Source organism: Salvelinus sp. IW2-2015, linkage group LG15 (genome assembly GCF_002910315.2).
Source record: "Salvelinus sp. IW2-2015 linkage group LG15, ASM291031v2, whole genome shotgun sequence".
Classification (NCBI taxonomy): domain Eukaryota; kingdom Metazoa; phylum Chordata; class Actinopteri; order Salmoniformes; family Salmonidae; genus Salvelinus; species Salvelinus sp. IW2-2015.
Window position 1 is genome coordinate 65,069,308 of NC_036855.1, and position 20,290 is coordinate 65,089,597.

The 20,290-nt window shown below is 42.8% G+C and overlaps 1 protein-coding gene across 1 annotated transcript in view; it reads left to right on the top strand.

The window, feature by feature from the left end:
- The window catches only part of LOC111973782 (carbohydrate sulfotransferase 8), a 242,116-nt gene that overhangs the window by 33,371 nt on the left and 188,455 nt on the right, over window positions 1–20,290 (top strand). Inside the window, exon 2 of the mRNA XM_024001193.2 lies at window positions 3,422–3,640. The gene's annotated coding sequence lies outside the window, so the exon portion shown is untranslated. The remainder of the gene's footprint in view (window positions 1–3,421; window positions 3,641–20,290) is intronic.

The following is a 20,290-nucleotide window of genomic DNA, read 5'->3' on the forward strand; positions in this document are numbered from 1 at the left end:
GATATTCCCACCAAGTTCCTTGACGCCGCTTTCGGCGATGTAATTTACAAAAATAATGCGCTCCATCACCTACCTTCTAAAACTGTACTTTCTATTTGAACTTAACTGTTCAGCAAACTGGATGTAGTGCTAAGATTCACAGTGCCCATCCGTTTTGTTCAGCATATTCTGTCTTTTTACACCTGAACATGGGAACACTACTGCAGGGGCTGTCTGTATATTAATAGTCTACCTGTGACTTCATCTGTAGCATTTGCTGTTATGCACCATAGAGAGAATAGCTACTCTAAAGGTGTTTGGGTGTTATGTGTGAGGGTGTTTGAGCATGTCTGTTTGCGTCTGAGCCATCATCAGCCCTTTGTCTGAGTGTGTCTGGGTGTACGTGTCCCCTGCAGAGCCAGCCATGGGCAGCCAGGTCACCGTCACAGGGAGCAGGGGAATGTGTGAGGTGGCTAGGGGCCGCTGCCGGCTGAGGTGKGGGGCTGACTGTATGCTAGATGGGGGAAGTGTGGGATGTTACGTATGTCAGCGACATGAACAGAAAGAGAGCGAGACATTGCCACTATCATACTGTAGCCAATTGGATAACCGGAACAAAGGAGTGCAGAAACAGACCTATACTTCAGCTGTGCTTGATTGAACTTGCCGAGCACAATGGAAACAACATAATAGTCCCAAAAGTGCAAATATTTCCCACCTGGCAGCCTCAGGCAGCCTCAGTCAGTTGCTCAGATTATTTGAAAGAAACAAATACCATCTGAACCCTGGTCTTTTCTACATAACAGAATAGCAGTCAGTTTGGTGGCTCATCTCATTTACTGATGGGTAATCTCCATCACAGCAGCAGAACGGATTACTCCTGACCACAGATCAGCCAGCTGYCATAAATAAGCTAATAATTAGCTCTGCGGTGAACATGATTTTGCCTCCCATTTTACCCCTGTCAAACCCTGGGCTCAGGTAGTAATTGAATAGTGAATGGACTAGGGCCACCAACTGAATCTTTCTTTGTCCCTTTGTCATGGTGATAATCATTTCATTCTGACCATAAATCGTTTCTGGGCCACCTGTTTCATTATTACCAAGGGAAGTTAGATATGCAGTAAGTTATACAAAACAGAACAGAATACAAGTTTGTCATTGGAAGCTGTGCAACATTCAGTCCACATACAGYTTTTGTGAGTATGTTTTTCTTGTATTCATACTTTAAAAGATCACAGTGCATACTAAATACTAATAGCTATATCCCATAAATGGGAATTGTGAATATGGTAGAAAAATGAAAAATTATAATCAGAATACATTTCACAAACATCCTTATGTGTTTGCTTAATGAATTCAGCAGAGGGATACATACACTTCCCAGCGTTTGATCCAGTTGATCAGAGGTTGTGTGTTCCCAGAAAAACAATAGATGCATCTCCGCTGCAGATGCATAAGAATGAGATATGTCCCTGGCTGATTGTACTGGCTGATTTATCCATGACTGAAGGCCAGCCCAGTGTTCTGATATTGATTGTACTGGCTGATTTATCCATGACTGAAGGCCAGCTAAAGTGGTTTGATATCTGATTGTACTGGCTGATTTATCCATGACTGAAGGCCAGCTAAAGTGGTTTGATATCTGATTGTACTGGCTGATTTATCCATGACTGAAAGGCCAGCCAAAGTGATTTGATATCTGATTGTACTGGCTGGTTTATCCATGACTGAAGGCCAGCCAAAGTGGTTTGATATCTGATTGACTACTATTGGTCTCCAAGGTTATGACATCAATTAACTCATATGGGCTGATGAATTGTTTCTTATTTTCAATTATATGTGTTCATTATTTATATTTTTCTAGTCTCATTCTGTATATTTATAGATGCCATTGATGACCCCCTATTCACCTGTATCTAGTTAACTTGTTACTTGTTACACCTGTTACGCACAGGTGTCATCTTCTTAAGTGCGTGTCTCCACTTAATTTGTTTGTACAGCACTGATGAAGGCATAGCAGCTGAAAYGTATGCTCATTTTTATGTTTAGCACTTTGCACTTTCACCTTTTTGGATTCTTTCGAGCATCTTTCGATTCTTTCGAGCATTCTTTCGATTACATAAAGTACATTTTTGCATCTCCGCCACCTTGGTTTTTTCCTTTTTATGTTTTGAGTGTGAGATCCCATTGAACTCTTTAGGAGCTTTTTCTCTCGTGCACAGGCCACCATTCATTATAGTCTGAGTACGGACCCTCATACTGGCTCACTGACTCATAAAAAACATGGCTTCTAGATTTCATGTAAAGTTGTCCACAGTTTAACACATTAAGGACGTGTTGTTTTACAGACCGACTTCAAAGAGCCAATGATTATCATTAATACTGCACAGTATATCTTTTAAGTAGGTCCCGCTTATAAAATGTAACATCTCATTAATCTTGTGTGGTAGGCTGTTAGCAGTACAAAGAGAATATGTTTCTATAGTTGTCACTCAGTAAGGTGAACACATTTTGTATTAATCCAATGAGAAGAAAACTGTTTGTTACGCGGAGTGAAACAGGGAAACCCAAGAGCAGACTCAGACGAGGACACTGGGATGAAGAAACCAAGGTATTTATTGAAACACAGGGGGAAGATGAAGTGCAGGCCAGGGGAAGCTTGGGGGGGTTGCAGGAAACCAGGTGCGGAGGCTGAGGCTGAAGCGAGAGGGGTTGGGACAGGGTAAGCAGGTCCGGAGGGGAATCCAAGGGAGCAGTAGAGTGGGGAATCCAGGGCAGAGTAGCAGGATGAGGAGATGTGGGACTGGAGACAGGGACCAGAGTCAGAGCGGGCAGAACTGTGTCAGGCAAGGAAAACAGGCACAACAGGATAACAGGATCGAAATAGTAACAAACGGCTAGAAACGTAGACTGACTGAGCAGAGATTACGATCTGGCAGTGTGGAAGTGGCAGGACTGAGTATTTGTAGAGGTCTTGATTATGGAACAGGTTGCAGCTGGTGGGGGCTGCTCTGACTCCAGCACACTTGTCTCCGCCGACACAATCACACCACACACACACACACACACACACACACACACACACACACCACACACACACACACACACACACACACACACACACACACACACACACACACACACACACAACACACACACACACACACACACAACACACACCACACACACAACACACACAGAGAAGGAAGGGAGAGAGAGAGAGCACTGGCGGAGTGACGGCAGTCAAGGAGACACAGGATGAGCAGTAGAGGGTGTGGCAGGGCGCAATGTAACACTTTGAAGAACCATGATTAGCCTACCTATATTAATGACATTATAACCCATTTAACCCTATGTCATGTCATGCTATGTCCTATTGTGCTGCTATATCTTATGTCCTGTCCTATCTGGGCTGACTCTGTCCCTTCTCTCTCACCAGGCAGCAGTCTGAGCTGAGGCAGGATAGCAGGATGCTGTGGGTGGAGTTAGGATAGTGGACGCCCTGCGTGGGAGAAGACGGATGAGGGCCACGGCCGTCAAGCTGCCCTGCTCCTTCTGGTTCCTTCTGCTGTTCGGGCCGGAGGCCTCGTCCTCTTCATACACCTCCAGGACCTCTCAGAGATGGTCCAGCAACAGGCTCCAGCAGTGGAAGAAAGATGTCTACCCTATTCTACAGTCAGTTTCTACTGACCTGAARCTGGAATGGGTTGATACTATCATCAGTACTGTATGTTGTGAAAGAAGCGTGACCCACATACAAATAAACCCATATACATCTGTTCACATGCATGTACACATGTACTATACTTACTGTTATTGTCAACCTGCTCCTCTATTGGATTCAAGTTTGATACGAACGATACCAAGTTTGCATACTGAAAAGGTGAAGCAATTGGTTATGAGTTATCATGAGACAATGCCAGGATGTCAACTCTAAATGAGGGCGATGTCCTTGGTGGTGTACTGTGAGTGGTGATATCCTGTGAGTGGTGATATCCTTGGTGGTGTACTGTGAGTGGTGATTTGTGATATCCTGTGAGTGGTGATATCCTTGGTGGTGCACTGTGAGTGGTGATTGGTGATATCCTGTGAGTGGTGATATCCTTAGTGGTGTACTGTGAGGGCCCCAGTGGTGAACACCTGCTACAGCACCACAGGACTGAGCCACACACTGAGAGATGGAGAGAGAGAGATGGGGAGAGAGAGCTGGGGAGATAGGGCTAGGATATAGATGAGAGGGAGGAGGAGAGAGAGGGAGGGAGAGAGAGGGAGACTACACAGAGAGAGATGAAGAGATGGGGGAGGCTCTATGCACCGCTGTGTGTGGGTCTATCATGTGTCACCCGTGCTGTGTGTCATCATCAGTAACAGACAGGATGAGTACTGTGTCAGCCTCTCTATCAATAAGAGGTACTTACGGAGAGTGAGAACTCTCCTGGCTCTAATATTCCACTGATTGTCAGATGCTCGTGCGGGTAATATCACACACACACACATACTGCCGAGTGATGAGTGTGTCTAACCTAGCAACTGCAGTGCTAGTGGGCCACACACACTGTAGAAATAGCAAGGTGTTTTGGCTTGTCTATTCAGAAGGAGCACCATGCCAAGTTCAATGTCATGGTGACAAGATAGTGGCATGGCCTTTTTTTATTGAGGATTCTATGTCAATGAGGTGTGGTCCTTTGTAGCTCAGTTGGTAGAGCATGGTGCTTGTAACCTAGAGTAGTAGGTTCAAATCCCAGGTCCATACATACAGTATGTAACTTTTATGCACGCGTGACTGTAAGTTGCTTTGGATAAAAGTGTCTGGTAAATGGCATATATTATATTATTACGATAAGCACTTAATGAATTTGAAGTATTTAAACTGCTGACACACTGTACTGTAATTGTACTGTACGGGTATCCATTTTCACAGCAAAAGCAAGCATGCAAGCACTATACAGGCATTGATTTAGTTAGAAAGAAACAATGCTAATTTCACAAATGATGTATGACATATGAAGTGTTACAATGAACATTCAGTGACTTCAGTATAGCTTACACCGCTGGAAAGATAATGCTGAACTGTATCTATGCCTTAAGCTACGATGCCTCCCTTCCTCCAGAAGCTCATCTCTAATAGTGTTGGGTTTTAATACATCGGATGTCAGCTTCTATCTATCTTCCTCTCTCCACTGCTCATCGTCTTTGTCTGGCTGTGGAGTACAGTCACAGTCAGTGGAGTGCTTTGGTCCCCCATAGTTAAGATAACACTCACAATAGCCGAACAGGAACCAGCAGTTTAACAGGATGGGCAACAGTCTCTCCTGATCTCCACAGTAACTGTTTAAGGGACAATTGACCAATCTCCTGGGGAAAAACATGGCTCAAAGTCCTAGCCGCTAGCTGAGATAAATTGCTAAAACACATTTTGTCCAGTGAGCGTTTTTCCAGCACTTAAAGCCTTGTTGTCACAGTGTGGGCCAACGGCTGAGAGGAAGGTCTAGTTGTATGGTGATGTTCCAGTAAAGGCATGTGTCTTCACTCAAACACCAATAACACATTATTGCCATCTCATTGGAACAAACCCTATGGCAAAGCAAAGTCTTTCTTCATCTGAAAAAAGGACAAGGGCCCATTGAGTGGACTGGTACAGTATTACACAACTCCACTGAGTGTCGTGACGAGGTCACCCACTATTCTCTTGTTCCAGTTATAGTATAATTACATAGCACTAATCCATTTCTTATCCCATTTCCCCTCTGATAATCATTGCATGGAAGAGAGCATGTTAGCTCGACTCGGTTACAGTAGCTAATCTATAGAGATGCTCTGTTTACTTCAGAGGACTGCTGTGCTATGCATTGAATGGCACAAATTGAACAAAGGCACAGTGGTGTGTTTGCCAGTTATTGTCTAATTGCACTCTTACCATGCAAAGAAAATCCTACCCAACGTCCTTGACATCTTTAATGATCCATGGCTTGGCATCCACAGTGAGGAGTCGTGGTTGAAAAGCCATCTGCTTGGGGTGAAGACGATAGTGTCACTGTCTCTTTTATATGCAGCATGTCGCCAAGCAGTCAAAGAACACTTCACACATCACTGATGTGATGACATGGAGAACGAAAAATATGTACTAAGGTACGAGAGCCTGTGTGTGTGTGTGTGTGTGTGTGTGTGTTTTTCCTTAGATGTAGCCTAGTCTCGTTGGTGAAATATAAAACCTTTCTCTATATCAGTGGTATTCAAAGTTGGGGTAGGGGAACGATTTATACTGTATATATAGAGTATATTTAGTACTTAGTATTTGTTAGGATCCCCAGTTAGCTGCTGCCGGGGCAGGGCTAGTCTTCCTGTGGTCCAAACAGGAAACAACATCACAAATAAAATACATAATATACATACATATACACAGCACTACATTTACATTACAATTTAGCCATTCAGCAGAAGCTCCCATCCAGAGCGACGTACAGCTAGTACATTCATCTTAAGATAGCCAGGCGAGACAACCCCATATCACAGTCGTACCCCAACCACGTATCACATGCATAATACAATACAATATGCATAAAAATGTCTGTGTCTCTTCATGGCCGGGCCGTAAGGTTTTTGAATCTGGTTTTTGAATCTGGTTTTATTGCTAGTTTGAGTTACCTGGGGTGGCAGAGTTCCATTTAGTCATGGCTCTATTTAATACTGTGCATTTCCCAGCCTCTGTTCTGGACCTAGGGACTGTGAAGAGACCTCTGGTTGAATGTCTTATGTGATACCGATGAGTGTCCGAACTGTGTGCCAACTGCTTGAACAGACAGTTCGGTACCTTCAACACATCAACACCTTGCACAAGCACCAATAGTAATGGAGTCAATCTCTCCTCAACTTTGAGCCAGGAGAGATTGACATGCATGTCATTGACATTCGCATTCCGTGTACATCTAAGTGCAATACGTGCTGCTCTGTTTTGGGCCAACTGCAATTTGCTTATGTCGTTCTTTGCCTCACCTGATCATACAACTGGACAGTAGTCCAGATGCAACAAAACTAGGACCTGTCTGTTTGACTGAGATATCAAGAAAGTGTCACCTTATCATGAACAGACCTCTTCCCATTTTAGTAACCATTGAGTCTATATGTTTTGACCATATATATATATTGCTGATACCGATACCGATTATTGGAGGACCAAAGAAAGCCGATACCGATTAATCGGACGATTTAAAAAATATATATTTGTAATAATGACAATTACAACAATACTGAATGAACACTTATTTTAACTTAATATAATACATAAATAAAATCAATTTAGCTTCAAATAAATAATGAAACATGTTTATTTGGTTTAAATAATGCAAAAACAAAGTGTTGGAGAAGAAAGTAAAAGTGCAATATGTGCCATGTAAGAAAGCTAACGTTTAAGTTCCTTGCTCAGAACATGAGAACATATGAAAGCTGRTGGTTCCTTTTAACATGAGTCTTCAATATTCCCAGGTAAGAAGTTTTAGGTTGTAGTTATTAWAGGAATTATAGGACTATTTCTCTCTATACCATTTGTATTTCATTAACCTTTGACTATTGGATGTTCTTATAGGCACTTTAGTATTGCCAGTGTAACAGTATAGCTTCCATCCCTCTCCTCGCTCCTACCTGGGCTCGAACCAGGAACACAACGACAACAGCCACCCTCGATGCAGCGTTACCCATGCAGAGCAAGGGGATATCTACTCCAAGTCTCAGAGCGAGTGACGTTTGAAACACTATTAGCGCGCACCCCGCTAACTAGCTAGCCATTTCACATCGGTTACACCAGCCTAATCTAGGGAGTTGATAGGCTTGAAGCACAGCGAAGAGCTTCTGGCAAAACGCAGGAAAGTGCTGTTTGAATGAATGCTTACGAGCCTGCTGCTGCCGACCACCGCTGAGTCAGACTGCTCTATCAAATCATAGACTTAGTTATAACATAATAACCCACAGAAATACGAGCATCCATAAGTCTAAATATTCCTGTTACATTGCACAACCTTCAATGTTATGTCGTAATTACGTAAAATTCTGGCAAATTAGGCGGCCCAAACTGTTGCATATACACTGACTGCAATGAACGCAAGAGAAGTGACACAATTTCACCTGGTTAATATTGCCTGCTAACCTGGATTTCTTTTAGCTAAATATGCAGGTTTAAAAATATATACTCCTGTCTATTGATTTTAAGAAATGCATTGATGTTTATGGTTAGGTACACATTGGAGCAACGATACGCACCGCATCGATTATATGCAACGCAGGACATGCTAGATAAACTAGTAATATCATCAACCATGTGTAGTTAACTAGTGATTATGATTGATTGATTGTTTTTTATAAGATAAGTTTAATGCTAGCTAGCAACTTACCTTGGCTTCTACTGCATTCGCGTAACAGGCAGGCTCCTCGTGCAGTGCAATGTAATCAGGTGGTTAGAGCGTTGAACTAGTTAACTGTAAGGTTGCAAAATTGAATCCCCCGAGCTGACAAGGTAAAAATCTGTCGTTCTGCCCCTGAACGAGGCAGTTAACCCACCGTTCCTAGGCCGTCATTGAAAATAAGAATGTGTTCTTAACTGACTTGCCTAGTTAAATAAAGATTAAATAAAGGTGTAAAAAAATAAAYAATAATAAAATAAATAAATTTAAAAAATCAGCCAAATCGGTGTCCAAAAATACCGATTTCCGATTGTTATGAAAACTTGAAATCTGCCCTAATTAATTGGCCATTCCGCTTAATCGGTCGACCTCTAATATATATATACAAGGGGAACTGTTGAACGTGAAAAACCCAGCAGCGTTGCAGTTCTTGACATAAAATGGTGCGCTTGGCACCTACTACCATAACCCTTTCAAAGGCACTTTATTTATTTATTTATTTCACCTTTATTTAACCAGGTAGGCAAATTGAGAACACGTTCTCATTTACAATTGCGACCTGGCCAAGATAAAGCAAAGCAGTTCGATACATACAACAACACATAGTTACACATGGAGTAAAACAAACATACAGTCAATAATACAGTGAAAAATAAGTCTATATACAATGTGAGCAAGTGAGGTGAGATAAGGGAGGTAGTTTGCGACGAGCCATCATACCCAGAATTCCTGCTGCCAATGACTTGATAAAACAAATATACTAAAATACTATAACTGGCCAATGAGATAGCGTCGGAAGAATAATATCTACTATCAACTAGTCTAGCATAAGTCAAACAGAACATCGCTCAGGCTGGCATGAGTCTGTTATGCTCAGTGAGAATGAGACAGACCTTTGCAATAGCCCAATCGTTAATAGATTTAGCCCAAAAAAAAATGTACCATTTAACTACGTCAATTATGTCCTTTGCACCCCACCACACTTTGCACTCTTCCACTCAAAACCAAAGCCACAGGTTGTTTTTTTTTTTACTGCTATATGTAACTCGCCACGCAATCTATATTGAATTAATATGCCTCACCTCCTACCCCAAAAAGATAATGGGGTGCAAAGGACAAAATAAATAAATGAATACAGTAGGTAAAGAGGTAGTTGTTTGGGCTAAATTATAGATGGCTATGTACAGGTGCAGTAATCTTATGAGCTGCTCTGACAGCTGGTGCTTTAAGCTAGTGAGGGAGATAAGTGTTTCCAGTTTCAGAGATTTTGTAGTTGTTTCCAGTCATTGGCAGCAGAGAACTGGAAGGAGAAGGCGGCCAAAGGAGGAATTGGTTTTGGGGGTGACCAGAGAGATATACCTGCTGGAGCGCGTGCTACAGGTAGGTGCTGCTATGGTGACCAGCGAGCTGAGATAAGGGGGGACTTTACCGAGCAGGGTCTTGTAGATGACCTGGAGCCAGTGGGTTTGGCGACGAGTATGAAGCGAGGGCCAGCAACCGAGAGTGTACAGGTCGCATGGTGGGTGCTAGTGTAAGGGGCTTTGGTGACAAAACGGATGGCACTGTGGTAGACTGCATCCAATTTATTGAAGTTAGGTAATGGAGGGCATTTTGTTAATGACATCACCGAAGTCGAGGATTGCGTAGATGGTCAGTTTTACAAGGGTATGTTGGCAGCATGAGTGAAGGATGCTTTGTTGCGCGAATAGGAAGCTAATTCTAATGATTTTAACTTTGGATTGGAGATGTTTGATTGTGATCTGGAAGGAGAGTTTACAGTCTAACCAGACACTAGGTATTTGTAGTTGTCCACATATTCTAAGTCAAAGCGTCTTAGAGTAGTGATGTTGGACAGGCGGGCAGGTGCAGGCAGCGATCGTTTGAAGAGCATGCATTTAGTTTTACTTGTATTTAAGAGCAATTGGAGGCCACGGAAGGAGAGTGTATGGCATTGAGCTCGCCTGGAGGGTTGTTAACACAGTGTAAAGAAGGGCCAGAAGTATACAGAATAGTGTCATCTGCGTAGAGGTGGATCAGAGACTCACCAGCAGCAAGAGCGACATCATTGATGTATACAGAGAAGAGAGTCGGTCCAAGAATTGAACCCTGTGGCACCCCATAGAGACTGCCAGAGGCCGGACAACAGACCCTCCGATTTGACACACTGAACTCTATCAGAGAAGTAGTTGGTGAACCAGCGGAGGCAATCATTAGGAAACCAAGGCTGTCGAGTCTGCCGATAGAATACGGTGATGACAGAGTCAAAAGCCTTGGCCAGGTCATGAATACAGCTGCCAGTATTGTTTCCTATCGATGGCGGTTACGATATCGTTTATGACCTTGAGCGTGGCTGAGGTGCACCCATGACCAGCTCTGAAACCAGATTGCATAGCGGAGAAGGTATGGTGGGTTCGAAATGGTCGGTAATCTGTTTGTTAACTTGGCTTTCGAAGACCTTAGAAAGGCAGGGTAGGATAGATATGGGGTCTGTAGCTGTTTGGGTCAAGAGTGTCCCCCCTTTGAGAGGGGGATAACCGCAGCTGCTTTCCAATCTTTGGGAATCTCAGACGACACGAAAGAGAGGTTGAAGAGCTGAATTAAGGGGTGGCAACAATTTAGCAGATAGTTTTAGAAAGAAGGGTCCAGATTATCTAGCCGGGCTGATTTGTCAAGGGTCCAGATTTTGCAGCTCTTTCAGAAACATCAGCTGACTGTATTGGAGAAAGACAAATGGAAAGGCTGGGCGAGTTGCTGTGGGGGGTGCAGTGCGTTGACCGGGGAAGGGGTAGCCAGGTGGAAAGCAATGACCAGCCGTAGAAAAATGCTTATTGAAATTCTCATTATAGTGGATTTGTCCGTGGTGACAGTGTTTCCTACTTCAGTGCAGTTGGAAGCTGGAGAGGTGTTCTTATTCTCCATGGACTTTTACAGTTGTCCCCAGAACTTTTTTGGAGTTTGTGTTGCAGGAAGCAAATTTCTGCTTGAAAAAGCTAGCCTTGGCTTTTCTAACTGCCTGTGTATATTGGTTCCTAGCTTCCCTGAAAAGTTGCATATCACGGGGGCTGTTCGATGCTAATGCAGAACGCCATAGGATATTTTTCTGTGGTTAAGGGCAGTCAGGTCAGGAGAGAACCAAGGGCTATATCTGTTCCTGGTTCTAAATTTCTTGAATGGGCATGCTTATTCAAGATGGTGAGGAAGGCATTTAAAAAAATATCCAGGCATCCTCTACTGACGGGATAAGATCAATATCCTTCCAGGATCTCGGCCAGGTCGATTAGAAAGGCTGCTCGCTGAAGTGTTCAGGGAGCGTTTGACAGTGATGAGTGGAGGTCGTTTGACCGCTGACCATTACGGATGCAGGCAATGAGGCAGTGATCGCTGAGATCTTGGTTGAAAACAGCAGAGGTGTATTTGGAGGGCAAGTTGGTTAGGATGATATCTATGAGGGTACCCGTGTTACGGGAATTGGGGGTGGTACCTGGTAGGTTCATTGATAATTTGTGTGAGATTGAGGGCATCAAGCTTAGATTGTAGGATGGCTGGGGTGTTAAGCATGTTCCAATTTAGGTCGCCTAGCAGCACAAGCTCTGAAGATAGATGGGGGGCAATCAGTTCACATATGGTGTCCAGAGCACAGCTGGGGGCAGAGGGTGGTCTATAGCAGGCGGCAACGGTGAGAGACTTGTTTTTAGAGAGGTGGATTTTTAAAAGTAGAAGTTCAAATTGTTTGGGAACAGACCTGGATAGTAAAACAGAACTCTGCAGGCAMTCTTTGCAGTAGATTGCAACACCRCCCCCTTTGGCCGTTCTATCTTGTCTGAAAATMTTGTARTTAGGGATGAAAATGTCAGAATTTTTGGTGGTCTTCCTAAACCAGGATTCAGACACGGCTAAAACATCCGGGTTGGCAGAGTGTGCTAAAGCAGTGAACAAAACAAACTTAGGGAGGAGGCTTCTAATGTTAACATGCATGAAACCAAGGCTATTACGGTTACCCTGGTCACTTAAATAAATAAAAATAACAATTTATTGTACCTTTATTTATACAGGTTTTTCTCATTGAGATAATGTCTCTTTTCCAAGAGAGACCTGGTCCAATGGCAGCAGGGGGAACAACGTTTCAGACAAAACAACTTACATACACTAACACAACTTTAAACAAAACTATAAACACACATACAGTACACAATTACATATTACATTAAAAACACAAACATCTTGACTAAAAACAGCTGACCTAAAAACAATTACACTCTTTTATGATATATACATCGATCAAGTGTTTAAACTACACCAACGAAACTAGATCATCACATTTTAAAATGTTCAGGAGAGAATTCCAGGACCACGGTGCTAAGTAACTAAAACTATTTCTACCATGACCTGTTCTAATTTTTGGTACTGTTAGAAGCAAATCAGAATGGGACCGTAATTGATATTTATTTACTGACCTGACTAAAAAAGAACAGAGATAAAATGGCATTTTACCCAATATGGGCTTATAAATCAGTGTATACCAGTGTTTAAGCCTACGCAAGGTCAATGACGTCCAGCCAACAGCGCTGTAGAGATCACAATGATGTGTTAGACGTTTCTGATTTGTAATGAACCTGAGGGCTGCATAATAAACTGAATCAAGTGCTCTCAGAGTAGTGGCTGAGGCCTGCATATATATAACATCACTAAAATCTAAAACCGACAGTAATGTACATCGTACCAGCTCCTTCCTGGCCTCAAAAGAAAAACAACCTTATGCCGGTAATAAAATCCTATTTTCAGCTTGAGCTTCCTTATCAAGTTCTCTACATGCACAGTGAAGCTCAGCTTATCATCAACCCACACACCCAAATATTTGTACACTTCAACTTGCTCTATAGTATGTCCAGCCAATGTAGCAATGACATGATTTGTAACATGCCTGCCATTTGAAAATACCATGCATTTTGTTTTACCCGAATTTAGAATCAGCTTTTAATCATACATATTCTGTTGTATGATGTTAAATGCTCTTTGGGCATTTTCAAAAGCTAAAGATAAACTACTACCACTTGAATAAAGAACTGTATCATCTGCATAAAAATGAACATCCGCTGTTTCAATAAGATCCCCAATGTTGTTGATATACAAAATTAACAACAGTGGGCCCAAAATAGAACCTTGCGGAACACCTGAGCACACCTCTATGGACTCAGAATTACAACCATCCGCCATTACACATTGTGTACGATTTGATAGGTAATTTATAATCCAATCTAGAGCATGACCAGTAATTCCACAACATTTTAACCTTTGCACTAACACAGCGTGGTCCACGGTGTCAAAAGCATTCGACAAATCAATAAAAACAGACACACAGTGTAACTTCTTATCAATGACAGTGGATGTCATTTAAAACCTTCAATGTTGCTGAAACAGTGCTGTGGCCAGACCTAAAACCTGATAGCAAGTTATGGATTTGAAGGTAGTGTCATTAAATTTGCGGTGGGTTGGGGTCGCAAGAAATTCTTGCAACAAAAATGGGGTGCCCAGAAATGATTTTAGAGAAAATGGGGTCCCCTCTGAAAAAGTTTGAATACCACTGCTCTATATGATCTACCTGTGGAATGACTGTGGATGTATGTACAACTACCCTCTCATCTGGTCAACAACAACCCTCCCTCCATCTCTCCATCAATACCTCTTCACATGGGGACCACAAGGAACAGTGCATATTGTTTCAAGCTGGAAGGTAGAATTTGATCTCACCCCACCAGAGGTCCAGTAATCCTTTAAGCCGGTCATTCTGTTTGCGAGTCTAATTTAGCCGTCTCTTAATGTAATTAAATTGTGCTGATGACCTAGCGTGGAGGGAGGGGCTGAGCAGCAATATTTCCATGCAAATCCACTCCAATGGATGTTTGTGTAAAGAAAATATATTATATGACCTTATGATTTCCTCTCCATCCTTTGCTTGTCCACCTCACAAAGCTCCCTTAACAACAACTACTTGTGTAGACCTGGCACCATCCACTCTCACTGCACTCCACTCCATCCCACCCAGTTCAGTGCATTGGAAATTAATTAATTAGTCACTCAGTCATTTTACACAACCTTAAGTGCCATGTACCCCTGACCTTTGACATAGTAGGGAAACCCTGTCTCTGGGGATTTGGTGAGAAAACAGAACTTAATTGAAACAGTGAAACCATACAGTACAATACGAGTTTTCTGCTGGCCGGTTTTGTCCCTGGATCACATGACGATCTGGATGGTTATCTGGAGGGATAGCCTATTATGGTCTGGCAGAACATGCTGAAATCTGAACCATCCAAGTGGCCTTGATAGCTGAAACTCTGAAACCCTGGATACAGTAGCCTACCTTTGCGTAAGTAGGTATTTAGTAGGTAGGTATTCATCTAGGTACTCAGTAGGTATTGTAGGTATTCATTGCCCACATTGCCAACTCAGTCTGCTAACCTACTAGGGTATCACAATTTCTCCGTGGCAACACCAAGGTCATGTGGTGTTCTATTAACATCAATCCCCTGTGGTCATGTTCTGGGCTCTCTGGTCTGKACATAATCTGTTTTCCAAAGCCATCTGATCCCACAACCAATGGCTGCCAATATGTTTCCAAATAGATTTTTTTCCTCCACTTTCTTCCATTACAGTGAATGGCTGATGTCCAGAAAAATACAATGTTATCCCTACAGCAATTAATGCTATACTATTACTCTACCAAAAGACTAAAAGCCATTTACTGTACTTTATTATGCAAGAGAGGCATATTATTATTTGGCTTTTGYCAGTTGTGTTTTTACTGCACAGACTTTAGAGAATGCTCTCTGTGTGTTGGAAAATATAGTCAGTGTGAGACACAGCCACAAATCATATTAGTGCAGCACTGAGTCTTGGGCGAGCGTTACATCTCCCCTGAACCATTCCTCAGTCCTGGACATAAAACACTTCAAAACAGCTGATCTGGTGCTATCCAGTAAGCCATGAAATACAAAATGTAGCCCAGATCAGAAAGCATCCATATAGGACAGAGGAAGCTACATTGACCAGTGGAGAGGGAAACAAAAAAAAGCAGATGCTCTGATCTTTCCCTTTCAACTGTAGTGCAAAGGTGAAGATGCATCTTTTGAGCCTCCCACTAGTACAGACATGGGCAACTGGCGGAATGCCAGTTTTGAAGGCCCTCAGATCAATAATACAAATATATATTATATTTTTTGGGGGAACGCAGTCAGGGTCTCAACTTACAGTTGCGAGTTAGAATAGTAGAATACTCAAGGTGCAATTTCAAAATATGGTTGTACATAAGATTTTTTTGTTTTGTTATGTCAGTCACTGACAGTCACTTAATTAGCCCACGTCAGCAAAAATGTTGTAGATTGTTAGCTGACAGATGAGAGCAGCGATGAGCTGTGCTAGTGGGGGGTGTCCGCCTGGCCTTTCTCCAAGTGCACGCTGGGCTGTGTTCAAAAACTCCAAAAGGATTGAAAACAGGATGTGGGTTGAGCACCAGGTAGATCCAACAGAGAAGTGACTTTTTGAAAAGTCTTTGAAGGCCGCTATTGGAGCCTGTGCCGCTCAACATACCCAATCTGCCACATGCTGTGTCACTCTAACCCCAGAGCTAAGGGTGGGCCGTACTGTACACTGTCCTGCTGCAGCACAGAGAAAACTCCTTCAGTGACCAAAGCCTCAAACACACAGATTTGAGCAGAAATCTCACGGAGGCAATTGTTMTAGAACTCTTTTCAGAGCATCCTGGTGCATTTACTGTTTACAAACTTGTCATTGCAGTTGTGGAGGCCTTGGACAGAAGTCAATATCATATAATTCAGAGTTTTGTACTCGCTTAAAATATAGTCTCTCACAATTGATCTACCTTCATCCACTGCAGTGCAAATTCAATGCAGAGCTTTTTGGGAGGGAGAGAAGGAGATATTTGGCATCTCCACTGCAGCACAAAAATAATAATGAGATCATGTTTTTGGGGTAATTAGAATTAACAGGTGAGCTGGCTGAGCCACAGACGACAGACCGACAGACAGACATACAGAGTCTAGACGCCGCAGTCGTTGATTAAAGACGGCACTCTGCCACTTATTCAATATGACAAGGCCCTGGCCATCAGTGTCCCTAGTCATTCCCTTATCTGTCTGACACCAATCCTCCATTTCCTCTCCTCTGCTCTCCGTCTCGGGAAAGAGACAGTCTCTCTCCTCTCGTCATGGGAGCACCAAATAATCAGGATGGGATTGGTTATCAAAGGCCTGGTAATGAGAAGCAACATGAATATACATGTCTAATATCGAGCCAAAACAGCCATCCATTCCCAGCACTCCCTCTCCCTAGCCAACTGAAGAACATCCCTTTTTCCCCATCACCAAACCAACAGCAGAATAAAAGAACGATTTCAAAAAGAATACTTATTTTTTTCAATACACTTTCCCTTATGTTTTGTGGGATTTTTTGCATGAGAGTTTGATTAAAAAGTAATCAAAGGTAGAACAGCAGGTAAAGTAGGACTGGGAAGCGGTAGGTAGGTATAGGTTCTGACAGTCACAAGGAAGGCACCACACAGAGCAGATTTAATAAGTACTGGAAGGGAGGGCCTGAGTTGCGTARCAACCCTGATTTTTCCTCAGACGGGACTGTCTTCTTCTTATGAGGCTGTTGTTCTMCTCAAAGTTTAATTGCTGTCAGAAAGCTTGTCTTTACCGTAACACGCACCTCAGAAAGCTCACAGCGAGAACACTTGTCTTTACCACTGCAAAGTCTTCAGAGTTCCTCGTAGTCAAAAATGTGTGAGAGGAGCTCTCTGCAGCYAGCATCTCCCAGCAGGCTGGAGACAGGCTGTGAAAACCAGTCACAGACACAGAGACAGGTAAGAAGGGCATTCTATGCCATCAAAAGGAACATAACTTTCGACATACCAATTAGGATCTGGCTAAAAATACTTGAATCAGTTATAGAACCCATTGCCCTTTATGGTTGTGAGGTCTGGGGTCTGCTCACCAACCAAGAATTCACAAAATGGGACAAACACCAAATTGAGACTCTGCATGCAGAATTCTGCACAAATATCCTCTGTGTACAACGTGGAACACCAAATAATGCATATAGAGCAGAATTAAGCCGATACCCGCTAATTATCAAAATCCAGAAAAGAGACGTTAAATTCTACAACCACCTAAAAGGAAGCGATTCCCAAACCTTCCATAACAAAGCCATCACCTACAGAGAGATGAACCTGGAAAAGAGTCCCCTAAACAAGCTGGTCCTGGGGCTCTGTTCACAAACACAAACACACCCCACAGAGCCCCAGGACAGCAACACAATTAGACCCAACCAAATCATGAGAAAACAAAAAGATAATTACTTGACACATTGGAAAGCATTAACAAGAAAACAGAGCAAACTAGAATGCTATTTGGCCCTAAAAAGAGAGTACACAGTGGCAGAATACCTGACCACTGTGACTGACCCAAAATTAAGGAAAGCTTTGACTATGTACAGACTCAGTGAGCATAGCCTTGTTGGTATTGAGAAGGCCACCGTACGCAGACCTGGCTCTCAAGAGAAGACAGGCTATGTGCACACTGCCACAAAATGAGGTGGAAACTGACCTGCACTTCCTAACCTCTTGCCCAATGTATGACCATATTAGAGACTCATATTTCCCTCAGATTCCACAGATCCACAAAGAATTCGAAAACAACCCCGATTTTGATAAACTCCCATATCTACTGGGTGAAATACCACAGTGTGCCATCACAGCAACAAGATTTAGAACCTGTTGCCACAAGAAAAGGTCAACCAGTGAAGAACAAACACCATTGTAAATAACAGACCCATATTTAGGGCTTATTTGCCTTTTCCTTTGTAGCTTTAACCATTTGTACATCTGTTACATACACGTAAGGTACAATAATTACATTTGTAATGTCTTTATTGTTTTGGAACTCTGTGAGTGTAATTGTTTTACTTTCACTTTTTATTGTTTTATTTCACTTTTGTATATTATCATACTTCACTTGCTTTGCCAATGTTAAACATATGTTTCACCATGCCAATAAATCCCGCTTGAATTGAATTGACAAGGCACAAGGAGGGAGGGTTAGGGAAGGAGGGAGGGAGGGAGGGAAGGAGAGGGAGGGAGGAGGGAGGGGAGTGGGAGAGGAGAGAATAGAGATAACTTATAATAGCCACTGCTTTCACCAAGAAACATCCTGGGAAAGCCAAGTGCGAGCATGTATATGGAAAACATAATAATGCCAGTGTTCAAGGTCTCTACACCATTGCCTAGAATATCATATTTTTTCTGCTGAACAGGGGAAATCATGTAACTAAATAACATGTTGTTAGTGAGGACATAAACATAAAAGTAGCTGCGTAAATGTGACCCATATATTGCACTTTGCAAAAAAAGCTTTTTTTGTAAATGTTTTCCACACTGTTACTAAACCTACTGTTTTTAAAATAAGGAAGATCTTGTTCGATATTATCAAAACCTGCATGAGGAGCATTAAATGACCTTGAAGCCTAGTTTCCATATATAATACTATAGAATAGAATATATCATTGTGACATATAATAGTTGAAGACATCATGAATATGAGATCAAACACCATGGTATTTTTGACCTTTATTATCGGATTCTCTCAAGAGTTAGCCACCCTTTGCCTGTGATGACAGTCTTGCAGCTCTTTTGGCATTCCTCGTCAAAGCCAGCTTCACCTGGGAATGCTTTCCAACATTGTCTTGAGGAGGTTTTCAATATGCTTTGTGCAGGTGTTTAGCTGGCTTATATTCCTTCACTCTGGTGTCCAAATACATCCATAACACATCTCAATTGGTGATGAGGGTCGGGGGATGTGGAGCGCCAGAGTCATCTGAATGTCGCCACTTCCATCACTCGCCTCTTGGTCAAAGCCTCTTAACAGCTGGAGGTCGTGTTTGGTGTCATTGTCCGTTGAAAAACAATTTATCAGTCCCCACCAAGGCGCAAAACCAGATGGATGGGGATGTGTCGCAGAGAATACTAGTTTAATGTGCCGTTGAATTCTCAATACAATCACATGCAGTGTCCAGCAAAGCACGCCCCAACAGCATCACACCTCCTCCTCCTATGCTTCACACGGTGGAACCAGCACATGCAGAGATAATCCGTTCACAGTAACTCTGGCGTCTGCACAAAGACCCCGGGCAGTTGGAACCCAAAATCTCAAATTTGACTCATCAGACCCAGATTGTCCAACCAGTCTAATGTCCATTGTTCTGTGGTTTCTCTTGACCCAGCACAGTCTGCTTCTTCTTTTATTGGTGTGTTGTCTTGTAGTGTTTCTTGGCAAGCAATTCGGACGCACGGAGGCCTGATTCTACGCAGTCCTCCTCTGCAAGACAGTTGATCGTTGAGATGACCTCTTACGTGGTTACCGTGAAACTCTGTGACTGTCACAAGTTAGTTATATCTATGTGCGCTGTCAAGTGCTGAAGAAGCTGGGTAACTCTAACATGCTGACCACACCACCCAATCCGCGTCGCTGGCGCGAGTGGTTGCAATATTAATTAAACAATACTATGTATGGGCAATATGCACACGACATTGCATCTCGCGTGCCGGGAATGAGCTGTCTGTGTTGCCAACGTGGCTAAAATCGAAGTCAGACTATGTGTGACGTCTTAAACGCGGTGCAAGTCCCTGCATCCCATACTCCTCATTGGTTTAAGAAGCATTGAAACCCCACAGTCGCCAATCTTCCTGCAATTGGTTCTACCCACGTAGGGTGTTGAAAGGATAACTGAGTTCAGGTTGGTCATCGTGGTAACTATTGAAAACAGTAGAGTCAATTGCCATAGTAAAGATCCAAAAGAATAAAAAAACCTGGGAAAGGAGGACGAGACTGACTCGTGGAAAT